Genomic DNA, 21,657 nt, shown 5'->3' on the forward strand with positions numbered 1-21,657 from the left:
TGTTCGCCGGATAGTCGAATCTTGGATTCAGGAGGTGCAGTGTGGTTTTCGTCCTGGCCGTGGAACAGTGGACCAGCTCTATACCCTCCGCAGGGTCCTGGAGGGTGCATGGGAGTTTGCCCAACCGGTCTACATGTGTTTTGTGGACTTGGAGAAGGCGTTCGACCGTGTCCCTCGGGGACTCTTGTGGGGGGTGCTCCGGGAGTATGGAGTGCCGGACTCCTTGATATGGGCTGTTCGGTCCCTGTATGACCGGTGTCAGAGTTTGGTCCGCATTGCCGGCAGTAAGTCGGACATGTTTCCTGTGAGGGTTGGACTCCGTCAGGTCTGCCCTTTGTCACCGATTCTGTTCCTAATTTTTATGGACAGAATTTCTAGGCGCAGCCAGGGCGTCGAGGGGGTCCGGTTTGGCGACCTCAGAATCGGGTCTCTGCTCTTTGCGGACGATGTGGTTCTGTTGGCGTCCTCAGGCCGTGACCTTCAGCTCTCACTGGAGCGGTTCGCAGCCGAATGTGAAGCAGCTGGGATGAGAATCAGCGCCTCCAAATCCGAGACCATGGTCTTCGGCCGGAAAAGGGTGGAATGCCCTCTCCGGGTCGGGAATGAGATCCTTCCCCAAGTGGAGGAGTTCAAGTATCTCAGAGTCTTGTTCACGAGTGAGGGACGAATGGAGCAGGAGATTGACAGACGGATCGGTGCGGCGTCTGCAGTGATGCGGGCTCTGCACCGGCCCGTCGTGGTGAAGAAGGAGCTGAGCCAGAAGGCCAAGCTCTCGATTTACCGGTCAATCTATGTTCCTACCCTCACCTATGGTCACGAGCTGTGGGTAGTGACCGAAAGAACGAGATCGCAAATACAAGCGGCCGAAATGAGTTTCCTCCGCAGGGTGTCTGGGCTCTCCCTTAGAGATAGGGTGAGAAGCTCGGTCATCCGGGAGGGGCTCGGAGTAGAACCGCTGCTCCTCCGCATCGAGAGGAGTCAGATGAGGTGGCTCGGGCATCTGGTGAGAATACCTCCTGGACGCCTCCCCGGTGAGGTGTTCCGGGCCCGTCCCACTGGGAGGAGGCCCCGGGGAAGACCCAGGACACGTTGGAGAGACTATGTCTCTCGGCTGGCCTGGGAACGCCTCGGGGTCCCCCCAGAAGAGCTGGAGGAAGTGGCCGGGGACAGGGACGTCTGGGTTTCTCTGTCAAGCTGCTGCCCCCGCGACCCGATCCCCGGAGAAGCGGAAGATGATGGATGGATGGATGGAGCAGCTTTGTTACGTTTCTGGTGCGGAAGTGAAAAGAAATGAAATGTTTCTAATCGAAATGGAGCATTATTATTATTTTTTTTCATGTTTCTATCGTTGATGGTTGCTGGTTTTGGATCCTTTTTAGTTTTACCTCGGTCATGGTCAGAGGTGGGTAAAGTAGCCAAAAATTGTACTCAAGTAAAAGTAGAAAGTAGTCATCCAAATAATTACTTGAATGAGTAAGAGTAAAAAAGTGCTCGGTGAAAAAACTACTCAAGTACTGAGTAACTGTTGAGTAACGTCTGATTTATTTGTTAACACAAGCATTCAATCAGACAGACAAAAATACTAAATAATCATCTTTAGGCAAATTAGAGTTCATCCAATTGATAAAATGAATTAATTATTTACAAAATAGCTTAAATTAAAATAATCCAGGTAAATTCAAGAACTTCAATAAAAAATAAAAGAGACTTAGGAAATGTTTAAAACATATGTAACCCATATGTAACCTAAAAAACAAACATTCACCTATCCATGGGGGAAAAAACGAGTTTAGGAAACTTACCGCTACATGTTTCCATAAGTTAGATGTTGAGTTTCTGCTGAAATGTGCGTTTGTTTTGGTTGACACAGAAGACACATAATGTAGCTGCTGTTTCTCACTCTTTGTAAGGTAAACATGCTTTCAGTATGAGGCCTCGTCTGCGTCTTCATTTCCCACCGTTGGTTCTGACATTTTTCATCTGTTTCTTTGTTTGTTTGCTACGACTGCTAATGCTAAAGCTAACCCGTCCCGCCGCTGAGATTGAGTATGGTCACGTGACCAGACTGCACGGCTGCGTCTGATTGGTGGAACACAGTCAGGTGGTAGAGCCTTTGGCGGAAGTCTCTCTCTCTGTCAGAATAAAACATTAAAATGAGGCGTACGCGGGGGGATAAAAATAATGAGGCGTAGAATACCAAAGAGGTAAGAAGAAAAGTAACCAGCTCATTGTAGCCTAATGTAGCGGAGTAAGAGGACAGCTTCTGCTGCACACATCTACTCAAGGAAAAGTAAAAAGTATAGAGATTTAAAACTACTCCTAGAAGTATAATTATTTCAAAAACTTACTCGAGTAAATGTAACTCGTTACTACCCTGCTGCGGGAATAAGGAGCAGCTGGTTTCAGGCGTTCAACCAGGGATGCTGGGCCCGCAGCTCAGCCCACAGGAGGTTTGTTTTTGCAGCACGAGCCACTCCACCTGTTGTTTCTCCAGAGGAGGTTGGCCTGTCTCTGTTTGCTGTACCCGCTCAGGCTGCAGAATTTCTCCTGAAAACAGAAAACCAATTGAATTCTCAGAGGAAACCTGCCTGTTTTTTGGCATTTCAGGCTAATTTCAAGTCATTTTCAGCTTCTACGGTGACAGCTGCCAGTAACCTGAGCAAATTGGGAACATTTTTTATGGATCGCACACAGATTCAGAGTAAACGCAGCTTTATTTTCATCATGTCGAACTTTCAAAGGAGAAACTGCCTCTTTCTCTTAAAAGAAATCCAATTATTTTGCACAGTTCACATATCTGCGAGCACAGATTGCGAAACACAATACATGCACGCCCCATCTGTGCGCTTCCAGATTGGGCCTGAGTTCTGAATCTGAGGGGGCTGTTTATAACTGACTCTTCAGATTTCCACACGGCTGTTTTTCTGTGCTGACCGGAGGTGAGCTCTGCAGTGCACGGCTGTCTGTGGAAGGCGTCAAACACCGCTGAGCGCGGCGCTGGCTGCAGATTCAGTGCGGTGGAACTGGACTTCCTGACTTGTGACTGGACTGATCGGTCACGACCTGCAGCAGAAAGCAGCGTCCGTACGAGTCGACTCGAGTTTCAGAGCAGCTTTCTGACCAGTTGACCATCATGTAGCCCCGTCTTCAGGTGGATGAACCCGACGTCGCCCGGCCAAAGTGTTCTGGGAGCAAAAACATTGCCCGTGTCTTATGCTGTGAACCAAAATGAAAATGTATTGTTGCTGAACAGGCTTTGCTTTCATAGTTCCTGTTTTTGTGCTTTTTATGAGCCAGTCTGTGGCACATGGACCCAGAACTTTAAGCCAGTCGAGTTCAGTTGCAGCTATAATGATTTGCTGATCCGCACCACGTCTCCACTGTTTCCTTGTGTGGTTTTATAATTAGGGCTGGGCAACGATTAAAATGTTTAATCTAATTAATCACATGATTTCCCTGATTAATCACGATTAATCGCATTTGTACGCAGAATCCAAAAATGAATCCAAAAGTAGCGTATAGCTTTTAGCATTTAGCTTTATTTTAAATGTGCTGCCATATGAATGAAAGTGCCATAACATTTGTTGTGCAAACACACTTTTAACATCAGCATCTTTCTGTAGTTTTTATGTAGAAGCCTCGCTCTACTGTCTGTTTCCTTGAATGACTTGCTGCTATCAGTTGTGTGTTTTGCCTTTAAGTGATATTTTAGACTGGAACTACTACGCTGAGAAGACAATTCAACTTGGCAGTGTTTACAGATGACTTTGGTTCTGTCGACTCCGCCGTCTGGAAGAACTTTAAAATGAAAATGGCCGAGTAAAAGTTCCGTACCCTTCTCCATGTTTGGTGGATCCGCCGATTACTTTCTTTTCCTGTTCCACAGCAGACAGCAACAGACTTTTACAAAATAAAAGCCTGAGAGCAGCAGACTTTTACAAAATAAAAGCCTGTGATCAACAGACTTTTACAAAATAAAATAAATGATAAAACAGGGGTGGTCCGTGACGTAGTGGGTTGAGCAGGCGCCCCATGTACAGAGGCTATAGTCCTCGTTGCAGCTGGCCCCGGTTCCAGTCCCGTATCAGACGGCCCTGTGCTGCGTGTCGTTCCCCCTCTCTCTGCCCCCTGCTTCCTGTCTCTCTGAACTTTCCTATCCATTAAAGGCACAAAAGATAATTAAAGAATAAAAAAATGCGCGATAAAATATTTATCGTCGTTAAATAATGAATGAATTAACGCGATAATAACGAGTTAACTCGCCCAGCCCTATTTATCATTTCCTTTTCTTCTAAACTGCACACATGCCTTATAGCTGGTCAGCTTTCTCTTAGTGGTCCGTCAGCCATTTGGTAAAACATGGCCGGGGGTCGGTGACGGTCCGTAACAGAGCGATGAGTGAGTGACGCCCCCGCTGAGCGTCTCTGTCAGTTTAATGACCCCAGAAAGCTTTTTGTTAATGAACATCGGTTGGGCCAAACGAGGAACTAATTACCTTCTTGCCTTGTACATTGGCTGAGCTCGTACAGTAAGTGTGTAATAACTGTCATCCCGTGTCTGTGTGTGACTCGGCCTGAGGCCTGTGGCCCACACTTTGTGGTTAAAACTGAGAAAAGCACCACAACGCCGCGCTGCTACCAGCCCGTTAGCCTGCAAACCCCACGTAATGGCTCATTGGCTGCAGAAAGCCTCTTCTCCACCGCAGACTCTCCGCCTGGTGAATTGAAATGTTTTGCTTTTAGAAATGGAAACAGGAACTTTAATGTTTGTTTGGTCTGAGTTTGGTGCTGTGATTCTCCGGCCTTTTCCTGTGAGAACTGCAGCCGGCCTGCCAAAACACACACCTCTCACACAAGGAGCTAATCAGGATTTAGCTCCCAAAGCAGGGCGGTTTCTATGAAAGTCATACTGTGATTAATAGATGAGTAATCAGTCATAGTTTGGAGAGTTTATGAACTAAAGAATTACGATTTCGAGCTAAACACACAGCCATAAGGCTTTTTAACAGTGACTGCTGAGTTCTTCTCAAATTGATTGATTTTTTTTTTTATTTATTTTTTTTATTTTTTATTTATTTGTTTATTTAGTCTATTATTATTATTATTATTATAATTAGTTAGTAGCACTATTTTTTTTTTTACTAGAATTAGTATTATTATTGTTGTTGTTATTATACAATCATTGTAAATATTTCTAATTTTTTTGAGCTACTTGACTAATTTGAAATTTCCCCCATTGGGGGATGAATAAAGTATTTTTCTATTCTATTTCTAAACAAAAAGGATTTTTGTGGCCTTAATCGTTTGGATTTGAACTCTTTGTCAGACTTGGATTTATGATTTGAGAATTTGTTTTTACATGACCGCCCTATTCTCCTCCCCCGCCCATAACCTGAAGCAGAGTGATCTGTCCTGAAGTCTCAGAGGTTAGTCGCGTCCAATCCTCCCGACAGCAGCGTCTCTGGCGTCTTTATCACCGATGCTATGCGGCCTGGGGGCTTTTAAGAGGCGCCCCTTTGACCTGAAGGGCTTTGTTGGAGCTGGATGTGTGGTTTTTATCAGGCGGCCGGTGTCAGACGGACCGTGAGCCAGTTTAAGTGCTCAGGAGCAAAGGCCAAATCTCTCAGAAAAACATCTACATTTCCATGTTAGATTTTCTGTAGAATTCAGTTAATAAATCGGGTGAACTGAAGGTGATCGGCTCGTTGTTCAAACACTCCATTCTGGCTGAAGACTGCTGAAGGAGCTACATAATCCCACGTTATATGATAGATTACAAATAAATATGGACGCTGCTGCAAATGCTTTTAATTAATCTGCAAGAAATGATGAAATGCAGTGACAGGCTGCAACAAAACGACGGTTATGTAGGAGTTTTCAGCACACATGTGATGCAGGGCGTCCGATTATTTTGTGGCTTTGCTCAAGTAAAAGTAAAAAGTAGTCATCCAAATAATTACTTGAGTAAGAGTAAAAAAGTGCTCGGTGAAAAAACTACTCAAGTACTGAGTAACTGTTGAGTAACGTCTGATTTATTTGTTAACACAAGCATTCAATCAGACAGACAAACATACTAAATAATCATCTTTAGGCCAATTAGAGTTCATCCAATTGATAAAATAAATTAAAATGAATGAATTAATTACAAAATAGCTTAAATTAAAATAATCCAGGTAAATTCAAGAACTTCCATAAAAAACAAAAGAGCCTTAGGAAATGTTTAAAACATCTGTAACCCATATGTAACCTAAAAAACAAACATTCACCTATCCATGGGGGAAAAACGAGTTTAGGAAACTTAGCGCTACATGTTTCCTCAAGTTAGATGTTGAGTTTCTGCTGAAATGTGCGTTTGTTTTGGTTGACACAGAAGACACATAATGTAGCTGCTGTTTCTCACTCTTTGTAAGGTAAACATGCTTTCAGTATGAGGCCTCGTCTGCGTCTTCATTTCCCACCGTTGGTTCTGACATTTTTCATCCGTTTCTTTGTTTGTTTGCTACGACTGCTAATGCTAAAGCTAACCCGTCCCGCCGCTGAGATCGAGTATGGTCACGTGACCAGACTGCATGGCTGCGTCTGATTGGTGGAACACAGTCAGGTGGTAGAGCCTTTGGCGGAAGTCTCTCTCTCTGTCAGAATAAAACATTAAAATGAGGCGTACGCGGGGGGATAAAAATAATGAGGCGTAGAATACCAAAGAGGTAAGAAGAAAAGTAACCAGCTCATTGTAGCCTAATGTAGCGGAGTAAGAGGACAGTTTCTGCTGCACACATCTACTCAAGGAAAAGGAAAAAGTATAGAGATTTAAAACTACTCCTAGAAGTGTAATGTTTTCAAAAACTTACTCGAGTAAATGTAACTCGTTACTACCCACGCTCCTCCGATGGTACGTTAAAACAAAGGTGGGGTCACGCTTTCTTTTTTGCTTTTATGGTTTAATTTTGCGGGTTAAAAGGTGAGGTCGACCCTGAGCTGCAGCCCTGCTTTAAAAAAGCATTTACAAAACTTATTGAACGGTTGCACATTGGCATCATCGTGATCCTGACCTTTTTATTTCCCGTCCTCGCTTCTGTAAAACATCCAGACATCTTTAGGGAATAAAACGCTGTGTTCAGAGGGTATGGCTTAAAGCGTCCGAGGCGATCGATCCAAGCTTTGGCCGGCAGATTTATTAATCCCCACAGCAGCGATGGAAACAGCACAAGCACAGAGGATGTCTGTGAAGTGCTGCTGCTGAGCTGCAAACTGCACTTGAGTGATTTTTGTTTCTTTTATCTGTCATTTGAGTCCAGCAGAAAAGAAAAGTGGAAGATAATTACAATGCTTCAGGCTGAAAGCATTTCCATGCCGGCTAACTGGAGAAGAATGTTTATTCTTTACACAGTTTACTGATCCACAGCCCTGCCCCTCATTTCTTCAGATATTTATGAGAATATCTGCTCTGACTGAGCTCCTTTCTCCTCCAACACAGCCTGAGCTGAAGGTCCAGATGCATCTCTCAGCTCCTGTGTCAGGTCTTTGCTGGATGTTTTCCTCTTTCTTAAGGACATCACTTTCAGATGCTGTTCATCTGCTGGAGATAGTTCTTTAGGCCTGACACTTCTTCTTCTGTCCTCCACTTGTCCAGTTTCCTCAAATGTTTTAAGGACACGCTGCACACCATGCTGAGATATGCCAAGTTTTCAGCTGACAGCTCTTTGGGAATCACCTTGTTGCTGCAGAAATCCTGTTTTCTGTCTGTCACACTGTGTTATCTTTGCTGTTTTTCACACATGCAGCTAAAGAAATGGGAACAAATCTTAATTCCAGTCTAAAACCCACAAAGAGCTTCTAGATTATTCATTTCTGGTGGCATAAAGCAGTTTAATCATTTCATTTATATTAATTATTACATAATTAGTCATTAAATTATATCTTATATTCCTTTTTTAAGCTTTAAATTGAATCTTATTTACTTTTTCTTGTTGTTGAATAACATATAATTCTTATTATTGTCTGTTTTTTCCTACTTTTCTACTTTTAGACCTGATAACATTCATTATTTTGGGATTAGGATTTTGTTAAAACTGAATTTCTTATATTAATTTGACTGTTTTGGTAACTGAAAGCAGTTTTTAACGTAAATGTACAAGAAAGTTGAAACTATGAAGCTGTTTTTAATAGATTCAGCTAAAGAAATGGGAACAAATGATGTGTCTATGGGAACAAAGTGCCTAAAGATCCAGTTTAAAACGGCTTCTTTGCTAAGTTGGACACAACACTGGTTCATCCCTTGAGTTAGGAGCCTTTTTCCTGCCTGAATGATGAGTTAAGTGGCTGAACAAACAAAGAAAAAACACTTTTCTCTGAAAAGAGGTTCAGGAACTGGACTGAAAATGAGTGAAAAAGCAGAAAATGTCCAATAAAAAACTCTGAAAGACCTTCAGAAAGGCTGGACAACTGTTGCTCAGACCTCTTTAAAGATGACAGGAAATATCACCTGAACGTATAACAGTTTAAACTATTTTTTTAATAAAAATACATGAATAAATTGGTCTTGTTGTTTCTTTCAGGCCCCTTTAATCTTTTATGCGACACAGTTTATCATCACTGATGGTTTCTGCTCTTTCTGACTCGTGGAATCCTTCCACAGAAGCTTCAACATGAAGCTGGAATCTAAGCTGAGGGACAGATATATTGATGAATCACCTCTTTCCTCGTCATCATCTCTTTATCGATGATCCATTTGCTCATCCGTTGATGACACTGAGTCAGCGTGAGTTATTTGCTGGTACTGCAGGAGCTGGAGGCCTCCTTTCTGTTAATAAACAAATTAGAATTCAATGCATGACCAAGAAAAACTAACGTTCGTGCAACGGATGACAAAATTAGGACTAGACAACAAATTTTTTTAATCTAATTAATCACATGATTTCCCACGATTTATCGCATTTGTACGTAGAATCCAAAATTGAATCCAAAAGTAGCGTATAGCTTTTAGCATTTAGCTTTATTTTAAATGTGCTGCCATATGAATGAAAGTGCCATAACATTTGTTGTGCAAACACACTTTTAACATCAGCATCTTTCTGTAGTTTTTATGTAGAAGCCTCGCTCCACTGTCTGTTTCCTTGAATGACTTGCTGCTATCAGTTGTGTGTTTTGCCTTTAAGTGATATTTTAGACTGGAACTACTACGCTGAGAAGACAATTCAACTTGGCAGTGTTTACAGATGACTTTGGTTCTGTCCACTCCGCCGTCTGGAAGAACTTTAACATGAAAATGGCCGAGTAAAAGTTCCGTACCCTTCTCCATGTTTGGTGGATCCGACGATTACTTTCTTTTCCGGTTCCGCAGCAGACAGCAACAGACTTTTACAAAATAAAAGCCTGTGAGCAACAGACTCTTACAAAATAAAAGCCTGTGAGCAACAGACTTTTACAAAGTAAAAGCCTGTCAGCAACAGACTTTTACAATAATAAATAAATAATAAAACAGGGGTGGTTTGTGGCGTAGTGGGTTGAGCAGGCGCCCCATGTACAGAGGCTATAGTCCTCGCTGCAGCTGGCCCGTGTCGAGTCCCGCATCTGATGGCACTGTGCTGCGTGTTGTTCCCCCTCTCTCTGCCCCCTGCTTCCTTTCTCTCTGAACTCTCCTATCCATTAAAGGCACAAAAGCCCCCCAAAAAGTTTTTTAATGAAAAATTAGTAAATAAAACCTGCGTTAATGCGCGATAAAATATGTATCGGCGTTAAATTAACGAGTTAACTCGCCCAACCTTAGACGAAATATGTGAAGCTTTATTGGAAATAAAGGTTCCATCTTCTTTCTGATTATCCCCAGAGGGCAGAGACTCGTAGGGGTTCCTCCTCTGTGGCACGCCGTTAATCCTCCGGTGGGAATAAAGCGCCGGCCGGTCCTGAGGACGATCGCCCGGGCCTAGAAGGTCGGGATGTTTTCATCCCGCAGACGGCTGGTTCACAGACGGAGTTTCTGTCGTTTCTCTGAGAGCACGCTGACATCCGCTCAACACAAAAGGCTCAACAGGTCGATCAAGCTGCTATTTCATTTCCCAAACCAGTTGTGGGACGCGGCGGATTTTCCTGTGCTGAGAGGGTAAAACGTTATCTGACACATCGTTTTGAGGGAAAACCGAGCCGCCTGGAGGCTTTTATTGATTATCCTCTGGAGGCCGAGGCATTTTTTTTTACAGCTGCTTTGCTCATTATTCTCGAGTTTTCTCCCTTTCTGCTGCAGTCGGCGCTCTTTTTAAGAACCGAGTGTCTTCATCAGAGTTAATTATTTGTAGTTTTATCTCAGTTTGCACACCATCGGCTGGCTGAGGGTCTAACTGCGACTGCTCGTTTGATGGATTTAGAGATTTGGGACTGTTTATCTGACGGAGAGTGAAAACAATATGTCCCAAAGCAGTGGAGTTCAGCGGGGTTATCAGTGAGCGGCTGCAGCTGCTGGGTGGGGCTGATCCGGGGCAGCGCCGCTATCATGAGCTCAGCAGAGCAATGAAGTCCACCGACCAACTTAAAGTCTTAATTACCTCCCGTGTGTGAGTGTGAAAGACCTCCACTAGTGAATGTATAGAAGGGTTTGCAGCCTCGTCGGTCATGTGATCAAACTGCCCCGCCGGCAGCCACGCGTGGCCACGAGTCTGGACTTTGATATTCTGTCTGGAACACAGTTGTCAGTCAAATACAGGCCAGCTGGCATCTTTTGGCGCAGCTCGAATGGATCCATCTTTTAACCAAAGGCAGGAGATGCTTTTAGCTTTGAACTCGCCAAGCTGCGTTTTGTGTGTTTGCTGAAGCTGCATCAGCATCCAGGGAGTCCCCGTGACGTCTGATCATATCTGCCGTGCTGCTGCTGTGCTTCATCTGTGTTTAGCAGACATTAAAGGGACAGTTCGCCTCTTTTGACATGAAGCTGTATGACATCCCATATCAGCAACATCATTTCTGAACATCTTCTTACCCCCTGCTGCGTCCTGTGAGCAGAGTTCCAGCCTCGTTTTGGTGTTGATGAAGGTAGTCCGGCTAGTTGGCTGGGGTTTAAAAAATAAAGCGTTTTGCTTCTCAAAACAATATGCGTTCAACAGAGTAATACATTTGCATCACAAAATGGTTCTCCAGGAAAAAGTCAGACCTCACAATCTCTTGGCACTATTTTCTCTCCCTTCGTATCACTGCCTGCTGCCGCCTGCCGACAGCCGCGCCTGTTACGGTGTTTGCTGCTCGGTCTGCACGGTCTGGACAGCAGGCAGTGATACGAAAGGAGAGAAAATAGGTCCAAGCAATTGTGAGGTCTGACTTTTTCCTGGAGAACCATTTTGTGATGCAAATGTATTACTCTTATGAACTCATATTGTTTTGAGAAGCAAAACGCTTTATTTTTTAAACCCCAGCCAACTAGCCGGACTACCTTCATCAACACCAAAACGAGGCTGGAACTCTGCTCACAGGACGCAGCAGGGGGTAAGAAGATGTTCAGAAATGATGTTGCTGATATGGGATGTCATACAGCTTCATGTCAAAAGAGGCGAACTATCCCTTTAGCCAAGGCAAGTTTATCTGTAGAGCATAATTCAACAACAAGGGGATTCAAAGTGCTTTACAGATACATTGAAACAATAGAAATAAAAAGCATGATTTAAATAAAATTTTAAAAAAAGAAAGAAATAAGAACAATAGATAGAATCAGAAGTTAAAATGTGAAAAAGTTTTGAAACTCAAGCTTCAGATTAAGAGCTTTAACTCTCATGTTGCATTGTAACTGCACTGTTTCTCAGACTTGTTTCCTTTTAACTTTTTAACTAACCGCTAATAAGAGCGGTATTCCAGCTGATGTTTAGGTGGCGTGCCGACTCACACACGCTCTGACGTGCACTCTGGCCTTGGCTCTGCAGCTTGAGCGTATCCGGCTGGATTTCGGCCGTTAATTCTGTCAGTTTTTGGAGGCTTTTAGCTGCTTGGACAGTTTGGACATGCTTGAATGTCGCAGGCCACCTGGACCTGCTGCCAGGGCGTGTCCTCAGCCTGTTGGAGGTTCAGTTAGTTTCTTCTTTCTTCATGGAGCGAGCAGCATAAAGAAACCGTTGCCAGAGACGGTGTCACTGCTGTATTCTTAAAGAATATCCCCTCTGGGATCGTTTGAAGCCTCACATGACTGGCGGATGTGATTGAAAACCCACACTGGTCCCCACTGTTAGTGCTTCTGTCTTCTGTAAATGTGTCTTAATGCTGTTTTAACACGGTTAAAGTGCGCAGAATGGGTTTGTGGCATTGAACGGGGTCGCTCTGACCCACTCGGGCGGTTTCTCAGGCGGCGGGGTGGAAAATAGACGCTCTACGTCATCGCTCTGGCCTCAGACGTGCAGCATGGATGTGTGGTTGATGAGTCAAGGCATTGCTTTTTTTGTTTGAGATAAGAAACCACGAGCAAACGCACTCTGGGACTGTTCAGTTTTCCAGCCTGGGTTCATTAAAGTGAAAGCTCCTCTCAGGGCTCTTCTGTTGTCCGGCCAACATGGAGGCGACAGGTGGATCCAACTGTTTGTTAGCAGTCACACAAACATCAGCCTTGCATGGGTTTTATTACTTTGGGCTCGTGAAGTTTACAGCAAAAAACATCTGAAATATCCAAATAAATAAAGCAAAGATCACAGAGAATGGATCAAAAATCCATTTAAATCAAAGCTAAGGTGTTCAATGATCTGGTATATTAAAAAATAATGCAAATAATGTTTAGAGCCAAATCAAAGTTACTCCCAGTCAGCATACAAAGGTTTTTCTCATCTCAAGAAACAAACTATAATTTAAGAGACATCTGCAAATTTACTGTACCGAAGGCCAAAAAAGAAATGAAAAGAAATGCATGTCTGTTGTTGGGGTTTCATTATGGAATGATGCTAATATAAATGTAAGAAATTGTAGAACATTTTTGGTTTTCAAAAGGATGGTTTCTAAAGCAATTTTTTTAGGGCTACAAGTATTTATAATTTGTGAAGGATTTTGTGTTTATTTATGATTTTTGCTTCATTATTCTTCTATTTTTGACTTTATTGGATGCAATTCTGTTTTTTCTCTTTTTAACTATTGTTTTTCTTCTCACTGAAAAAAATATAGGTTGATGAGTAGCTTAATTTTGTTCAACAGGACAGGCTTAAATATACGCGTTACGTTTCAGCCTGTAGGCCTTTTCAGTCAATTAAAAAATGCTATGATTGTCCTGAATAAAACAAACAAGCAAACTTCAGTGATAATAGAGTTAAATCAGATAGAATACACTTCTGTATATCCTCTTGGTTTAGTTTTACGACTTAAGAAAATGTAACTTTCGGTTGAAGACTCACGCAAATCCATCTGATGAGGACGAGGCTAACGCAGCGCCGGGTTAAGCTAACGGCCTGTTACCTGAGGAGCTGTGATGATGACATCTCTTGTGTTGTTTTTCTTCTTAAATGGCTTGTTTGCGTACTGATTGCTTCGGCTGCAGCTCTCTCATCGTTGCTCTGCAGACGTTTCACGCTGCCGGAACAAAGAACAAAACAAAGTGAGGGAACTTCTGATGAAAACAAGTCGATTTAAGTGTCTATCTCGGTCTCTGTTTGTGTGATCAGACTTGATTATATCGGCTTCTCTTGCTGACGAGCTGAACTTTCTGTGCTCGCCCCCCATATCTCGCTGCTCACTCTCATCCCCTCTCAGCTTGAAGTTGAAACGGAGTTCTCTTATCCTTGCCGAGCAGAACATTTTGTTGCATGTACGTCCTCTTTTAAAAGTCTGTTTACAGTTGAATTCAAACATTTAGGATATCGTGTTTTCTGTAGCCTTTTTGGACCCTCTGAGCACCAGTAGCTTCTGGTTTTCCTGTGTTTTGTCTGACCTGACAGGCAAATTACACCCCAGCTTCAGTAACTCCTGTGCTGGCCATCACAAGCTCGACTCAAAGCTCAATTATTCCAGTGTTGCTGGTTGTTGGCAGAGAGCGTGGCCTGCTGGCCCGCCGCGGTCTGCTTCTCTTTAGATCGCCTCTATTGTCCGACTGATTTCCCCCAGGCACCGAGTCCCGGCAGGGGGATTGAGGCCCATCAAACAGAATTAAGAGCCACAATAACTGTGTGTGTGTATTCGAGCAGGAGGGCATTTCCATTTCTGTGTGCTTTCTGTGGATTTTGGTCTGCGTCTAAGTGTGTGAGTTTTGACACGAAGCCAACGCTTCCACAACAAGCAGAGGCCTCTCCTCCTGGCTCCGTCCACCGAGGCCGGCCTTCGCTGTCCGGCGCTCCAGCTGGCAGCCGATTCATCCTGAATCCAAACACTCCAGTGCCCACAGGCGGACCAACAGGGGCTCTTTGTGATGCCAGAGTGTGTGTGTCTGTCTCCGTTTGTACTCGCCCGCCACCGAGGCAGTCGTTCAGGGAATGATTGACTGCAAATGTTGTCGATCTCGAGACTTCGCTGTATTCCTAAAGCCGTGAAAATGAATCGGCAGCTGTACAGCCGCCGTGTGGAAGCGACACTTTGTTGTAGGTGCTTACCGCTTTAACAGTGGTGAAATATGCAAAGGAGACTCAGCAGATTTCTGTGCACATTCACCACATGTGGGCTGAAGCAACATGCTCATATATTAGGGGTGGGCGAAAAAATCGATTCATGTACATATCGCGATTTTTAATGGGATGATTTTAAAAATCGTGTTTCTCCCCTGAATGGATTATTTATATATATATATATATATATATATATATATTTACCCTTGTCCTGTCCAGCATTATGGCAGCAGAATTGTAATCTGAATACCGTTTATGCTAAACACATTTGCTATGCCAAGGGAAGCTTTATCGATTATATTACATCATATCCGTGTCCAGATGAACTTCATCAATTCATTACATTAAGTTATGTTAAAACTAGCCCACATTAGTGCTGTGTGGACATTTCATTTCATTTTATAACCGTAAACTTTAAAAAATGCCTCTTTTTGTCTGAGTTGAAATAAATGTCAGCTGCTGGACTGACTGACACAGACTGATGTGCATTGTTTATGGGAACGACATTCATTCTAGAAGTGTATGATTCAACTTGTTTGTTTTTTTTTAAGGAGGAAGAAAATTGTAATTACTGATTATATCGAATTGCAATACTTGTAGAATCGCAATTATCAAGAATCGTGATACAAATCGAATCGGCACCTTAGAATCGGGATACAATCGAATCGTGACCAGAGCATATCGTCCCACCCCTAACATATATGCACATGGATTAGTCCTGATGATGCCATCTGTTAGCTCGATTCTTTCATTGGAAGCTCAAGAACAAGCCGGAGTAATCTCAAGTTAAATTAAATCTGCAGGACGAGTTCGATCTTATGTCAGGTGCAAAAATCGGGGAAAAATGGCACCAAAACGCACCTTCCATCCAAAATGGCCGCCTTCCTGTGGACGTGGGACCATGGCGGCATGAGACTTTTTTGTGCGTCTGGGCATGATGAATGTATATGTGTACCGAATTTCGTCGTCCCACGCCAAACTAATCTTATTGCAGGGACCATTTTTAAGCAAAGAATAAGAAAGAACATTCCTCTAAGTCTGCTGTGTCACATCAAACCGGAGTTACCTTTCCCATGATACTCCCAGAGACGTGCACACCTGCGGTGCTTCTTGCACGTTGCTTGTGTGTTAAATGCCATAAATAATGAGCGATTGAGCAGTGATTTCCCACCTTGGTTCCACTTCTGCGGACATCTATGCTGCTGAAATGACTGAAGAGTGTGTGCGCAGAGCCACAGTTTCTCATGAAACTAAAGGAGGTGAATGTGCAGCGAGAGGAAGTTTACAGAAAGCGTTTGGTGTAAGAAACGTTCTTCCTGTGTCACGGGCGGTAATCCACAGCTGAGGATCGCCCACTCGTGTTGTGGCCACAGCCAGCGGCGCCTGAACACATAATATTCTGTCATAATACAACTCAGCCTTTAACGATCAGGGGGGGGGGTGCACGAGTAGATCCAAATATATCACAATTAACCATTAAATCATGGAATTATTTCACAATTCTGGTTCCAAAACCGACAAAGTTGTCCTGTTGAATATGTTTTCAAGCATTTCATACAGCTGACAGCGACAGGTGACACACTTTTAATGACGTCCCACACAGGTCAGGTGTGCAGGTGGGCTGTTTTGGTTTAGAAAGCCACAACAACCCCGTTTAAAAATGGCCTAACTGGCAGCTTTTTCTTTCATAACTCGGTATTGATTTTATCCGATAAAGAAAACAGCAGCGAGCCGAAGCTGCTGCCTCTCATCCAGCGTCTCTGAACCACTCTGTTTGCTGTTTTTCTCCTGATAAATTGGCTTATTGGGAATATAACTGAGGGATTTAAATGATTTTAGGTTTGTTTTTCCGTGACTTGAGTCGCTTTTTGGATACGTCTGCTGTTGGCTCCGTCTTCTCACCAGTGGAATGAGACATCGGTGTAACTCGGGTCCAGAGATGGAGTCCAAGCAGCTGTAAGTCTGTAAATCTGTAAAAGCCGTTCATAAAACAAAGTCATATTTATTTGAAGGCGTAAAATCCTTTAACGCTGCTGTGAATATGTCATGTGATATGCCCGCCTCGCTCCTCTCAGAGGTCAAAGAGGTCGACCGACCTTTGGCTCCTGCAGAAAGTTAGACGGCCCAAACCATCGAATTTCACCCGCGCTGCTCTTTCTGCTCCGCTCAGAGGTGGCGGCACTCGGCTCTGCTTTCAGGCTCCGTGCACGAGCTCCAAAAAATGAATTTTGCATTTAAAGCATTTACCTGATACCTGATTTATTATTATTATTATTTTTAAATCTGTTCACCCCAGATGCAGATAACTTTAAAGTTCGTGTTTGAGTCGTAAAATTAAATTATAAGATGAAAAACAGCTCCATCGGGTCGAACTAATTACTGTGATTCATCGCAGTGTTTGGGCAGTAATGTCTTATTAATAAGCATTTCCTGTTCTAGTTTCTAAAAGCCGTTATCCGTCTTTGTTGATAGAAACCAGAGCAGCCGGCTGGTTGAAGGGTTGTTGTGGCCGGACTGGTTTCAGTGGGAGGCAGCAGGATGATGAACTCACCGTGAATCACACCCACATGATGAAGAGGTCGTCAGGGGGTCATTAATCCACTTTCACTTTAACCTGCCGCTGGACGGGCTCTGTTAGAGGAGGGACATTTACACTTTAATACGAACTGCTTGACTTATTGACAGAAATGTTAACATTTTTAAGGTTTAATGTTGTTTTTCGGCTTATTGTCTGACAAGAGAAGATGTGGCAGACATTTTGAATGTATTTAGATCTCCTTCTTTATCGGATCGGATAATTGGCTAAATTACAAATTGAAAAAACTGGAAGCTCTGACGTGCTGAAAAGAGACGAAGGAAGACCGACCTCTTTGCTCTCCTTCAGGTTCACCATCAGACCGTCATGAGACGGGATGAACACATCAGCAGAGAACCAAAACATGACATTAAAACAAACTATTTTTCCCAGAATGACGCCTGAAAATGTCCTCGTTCTTTATTTTCACCTTCTTTACTGTGTGGAAAACATTGTTGTTATTATTGAGGACATGAAAATAACCAAAGTCGCACTGAGAGGAGCTGTGGGACGGAATCGTAAAGGTTCAGTGGGGTCACATGGCCCTGAAAGGATCGGATTATTGGCTAAATTACAATCAGAATGAGTTATTAAGTTCATGTAGACACCTTAATCTGACTAAGAACTGGATCGGATGGGATTCAGACCCCGAGATAACTGGGTTGAAAGTCACTCTAAACCTGCTTGTAGACGCTGAAGCACGTGGTGAATCAGACTTTGCGTTCTGCGCATGCTCCAGATGTTTTCCCGGGGTCGTGACCCGGAAGTCAAAGGAGACGATATTCCTGTTGTTGTCGCCGTCAGAAAGAAACAAACAACGCGATGGAGAATGCTCCGTTGGGCATCGAGTTTGTGCAACAAGCAGCTCATCACAGAGCAAATGTAGAGGGACGTAGCTTCATCTGGCTCTGCGTTCTCCATCTTTCTCCAATGCCTGAGTTTGTTGTTGTTGTTGGTGCTGAAGAGGTCAACAGGAAGTGGCTCTATTAGCAACAGCTGGAATGGGTACAGCGCCACCTATCATACCGGGGTATGACACGCTTTGTGCCTCTGATCACATTCATTCACCGCCATATATCCAAGCAGAATTACCCTTTAATAACTCATTCTGATTGTAATTTAGCCAATTATCTGATCCCTTCAGTGAAATGTGACCCCACTGAGTGATTCAGCGCATGTTTTTTACGCCGGATGCCCCTCCTGACGCAACTAGAAACACGCTGGCCCGTGTTGCCCAGCGCTCACGCTCACACCTCGGGGACCATTTAGAGTCGCCAATCAGCCTAAAACGCATGTTTTTGGGGGGTGGGTGGCAGCCGGAGTCCATGGGAAGATCATGCAACCTCCACACAGAGAGGCTCCAGCTGGGAATCGAACCTGGAACCCTCCTGCTGTAGATGGTTCGATCCTTTAGACGGTTCATACGGTCTCTCTGCTTTGCTTTGGTCCCAGCGTTGGGTTCATCAGAAGGTTGCCTTCTGTGTCTCTGCTGCTCTCATTGCAAACATCCAAACATCCAGCTGAAACTTGTGAGGAATCATTCAGTTAAAGAAGAGAAAGTGGAAGTGGGTGAAAGCGTGGATGTAATCACGGAGGTTAATTGCACGTCTCTATCTGCAGGGCGACAGGCTCTGAGATCTGGCAAATAACGGGCCGCTCTTTAAACTTTATCAGCGGCGGATGCTGGTGGCAGACATCCGGGAAAACACACAAATTGTGAAGCATTACGGCGTTTTGATTCCTCTGAGCCTCGGCGGGAGTTTTTGTCTGGTCTTTAATGTGATTTCTGCGTAGAAACGATGCGTTCCCCTTCACAGTTTGAGCAAATAAAGCCTGGAAAAAGAGCTGCTGAATATGAGATCCGGTGAAAGTGATTGCCCTTTCCTTCCACTCGGAATGGGCGCTCATTGGCTCTGATTGCTTTTCCTGTTTACGTCCAACGTGCGCCAACGCAGGTCCATAAAGAAAAGGCCTGTAAAAGTGTGTAAAGAATTACTTCAATTCGGAGACCTTTTTACATCTCAAAAAGCTGTCGAATGTTGTTCTGGACTCTTTCTTTAGGCTCCTAACTCAAGGGATGAACCAGTGTTGTGGCGACACTTAACAAAGAAGCCGTTTTAAACTGTGACAGGCTGCGAGGAACAAAGGCAAGGCATCTTTATTTATATATATATATATATAGCGCATTTCATACTACAGGTTCTTACAACTCTATGTGCTTTACTTAAAGACAAGACATTTAAAAGAACAACATAAAGCAGCATAAAAACAAGCAATTTAAAGAGACAAAAAATAGAATAAAAATGAAAACACAGCTAAAAGCAATCAAAGAAGAGGGGGAAAAGAAAAATATAAACTCAACCATAAGCACACACCGAAAGAGAAATGTTTTTAACCTGGATTTAAAAGTGCGTACAGTTGGGGCTGATTTCAAACAAAGTGCCTAAAGATAGAAATACATCATTTGTTCCCGTTTCTTTCGTTGCATCTGTGAAAAACAGCAAAGATAACACAGTTTACGGTTTACAACAGTAATCATCACTGGACGTCTGAAGTTATTAACGCTTGAGAATTAAATTTGAAGAGATTTTTAATGAGAAAGTCGGGATCAACAGTTCTCCAGTTAGTTTCTCAAGTTTTTCTTTGGAAATCTTCTGCTTTTTTACTCATTTTCACTCCATTCCTTGTACCTGATGTGTTTTTTCTTTGTTAAGACACTTAACTCTGACCTGTGAGTCATTAAAGGATTAAAAAAGGCTCCTAACTCAAGGGATGAGCCAGTGTTGTGTCCACACAGAACAGACAACTTAGCAAAGAAGCCGTTTTAAACTGGATCTTTAGGCACTTTGTTCCCAGCAGCCTATCACAGAGACACATCATTTGTTCCCATTTCTTTAGCTGCATGTGTGAAAAACAGCTTCAGTTACCAAAAGAGTCAAATTAAAATAAGAAATTCAGTTTTAACAAAAACCTAATCCCAAAAAAATGAATGTTATCACGTCTAAAAGTAGAAAAGTAGGAACAAAACAGACAATAATAAGAATTATATGTTATTCAACATCAAGAAAAAGTAAATAAGATTCAATTTTAAGCTTAAAAAAGGAATATAAGATATAATCTAATGACTAATTATGTAAGAACTAATAAAAATTAAATGATTAAACTGTTTTATGCCACCAGAAATGAATAATCTAGAAGCTATTTGTGGGTTTTAGACTGGAATTAAGATTTGTTCCCATTTCTTTAGCTGCATGTGTGAAAAACAGCAAAGATAACACAGTGTGACAGACAGAAAACAGGATTTCTGCAGCAACAAGGTGATTCCCAAAGAGCTGTTAGCTGAAAACTTGGCATATCTCAGCATGGTGTGCAGTGTGTCCTTAAAACATTTGAGGAAACTGGACAAGTGGAGGACAGAAGAAGAAGTGTCCGGCCTAAAGAACTATCTCCAGCAGATGAACAGGATCTGAAAGTGATGTCCTTAAGAAAGAGGAAAAAATCCAGCAAAGACCTGACACAGGAGCTGAGAGATGCATCTGGAGCTTCAGCTGATCCATCTGCTGTTGGCCCAAGCCTCATCAGAAATGGGCTCCATGGAAGGGTGGCTGTCAGGAAGCCGTTCTTAAGGAAGGGAAACAGGGAGAAAAGGCTGAGCTGTGCCAAAGGACACAAGAAGTGGGCTGAAAATCAGTGGCAGCAGGTCTGATGGAGGGATGAATCCTCCCCAGAGCCCGGAGCTCAACATTACTGAAGCAGTGTGGGATCATGTTGGCAGAGAACGCAACAAAAGGCAGCCCACATCCAGAGAAGAGCTTTGGGATGTCCTTCAAGAAGCCCGGAGAACTATTCCTCATCTGTTTTTTAGATGATTCAGACACGTTTTAAGATGGCAACGTGACTTTTCTTTAAATATTTGGGTATATTTGGCTTCTTTTGTGCTTTTTATCAAATAAAAGAAGAGATTAAAAAACATAAATAATAATCGCTTTGACTGGAGCCACAACTGTAAAGCATTGCATCACGGCGTCATGTCGAACATCTGCCTGAACATCTGCGTGAGGCTGATCAGCGTCCGACGGTGTGTCCTCAGCGGCCCTCTAACGGGGCTAATTTCCCGGTCTGATGGGCAGACACGAGGCGGGCTGCTACGCTGTGACTGTAGACTCTAAAGGCGGCGTTTCAATCGTGCGTGGAGGAGGATGAATGAGCGGTGGGTGTTCGCCTCACATTCCCCCTCATTGTGAGCAGAGAGGATGACTGAGTCATTGCATGAGATCCTCTGATGTGCTCCCTCTGAACGATCCGTCATTGCTCCGGTGTTTGTGCTGCCGCTCACACAGCCCGGGTGCTGTGGGGTTATGTGAGTCCCTGTTGTTTCTGGGTTGTTTGACTCTCTGAGCAGCTTCTTTTCCCTTCGGCTGTTCAGTTAAACCAAACCAAATGTAACCTTTTTAAATGAAAATCCATCCAGGCGCCCCCTGCTGTTCTAACACTTGTTTCTCTGATCCGTCACTACGAATGCAAACCTCAGAACTGG

General features: G+C 43.4%; 1 protein-coding gene across 1 annotated transcript in view; it reads left to right on the forward strand.

Annotated features, from left to right (window-relative positions):
• The window catches only part of pcgf3 (polycomb group ring finger 3), a 90,673-nt gene that overhangs the window by 13,831 nt on the left and 55,185 nt on the right, over nucleotides 1-21,657 (forward strand). The window lies entirely within an intron of this gene.

Source organism: Odontesthes bonariensis, chromosome 13 (genome assembly GCF_027942865.1).
Source record: "Odontesthes bonariensis isolate fOdoBon6 chromosome 13, fOdoBon6.hap1, whole genome shotgun sequence".
NCBI classification, from domain to species: domain Eukaryota; kingdom Metazoa; phylum Chordata; class Actinopteri; order Atheriniformes; family Atherinopsidae; genus Odontesthes; species Odontesthes bonariensis.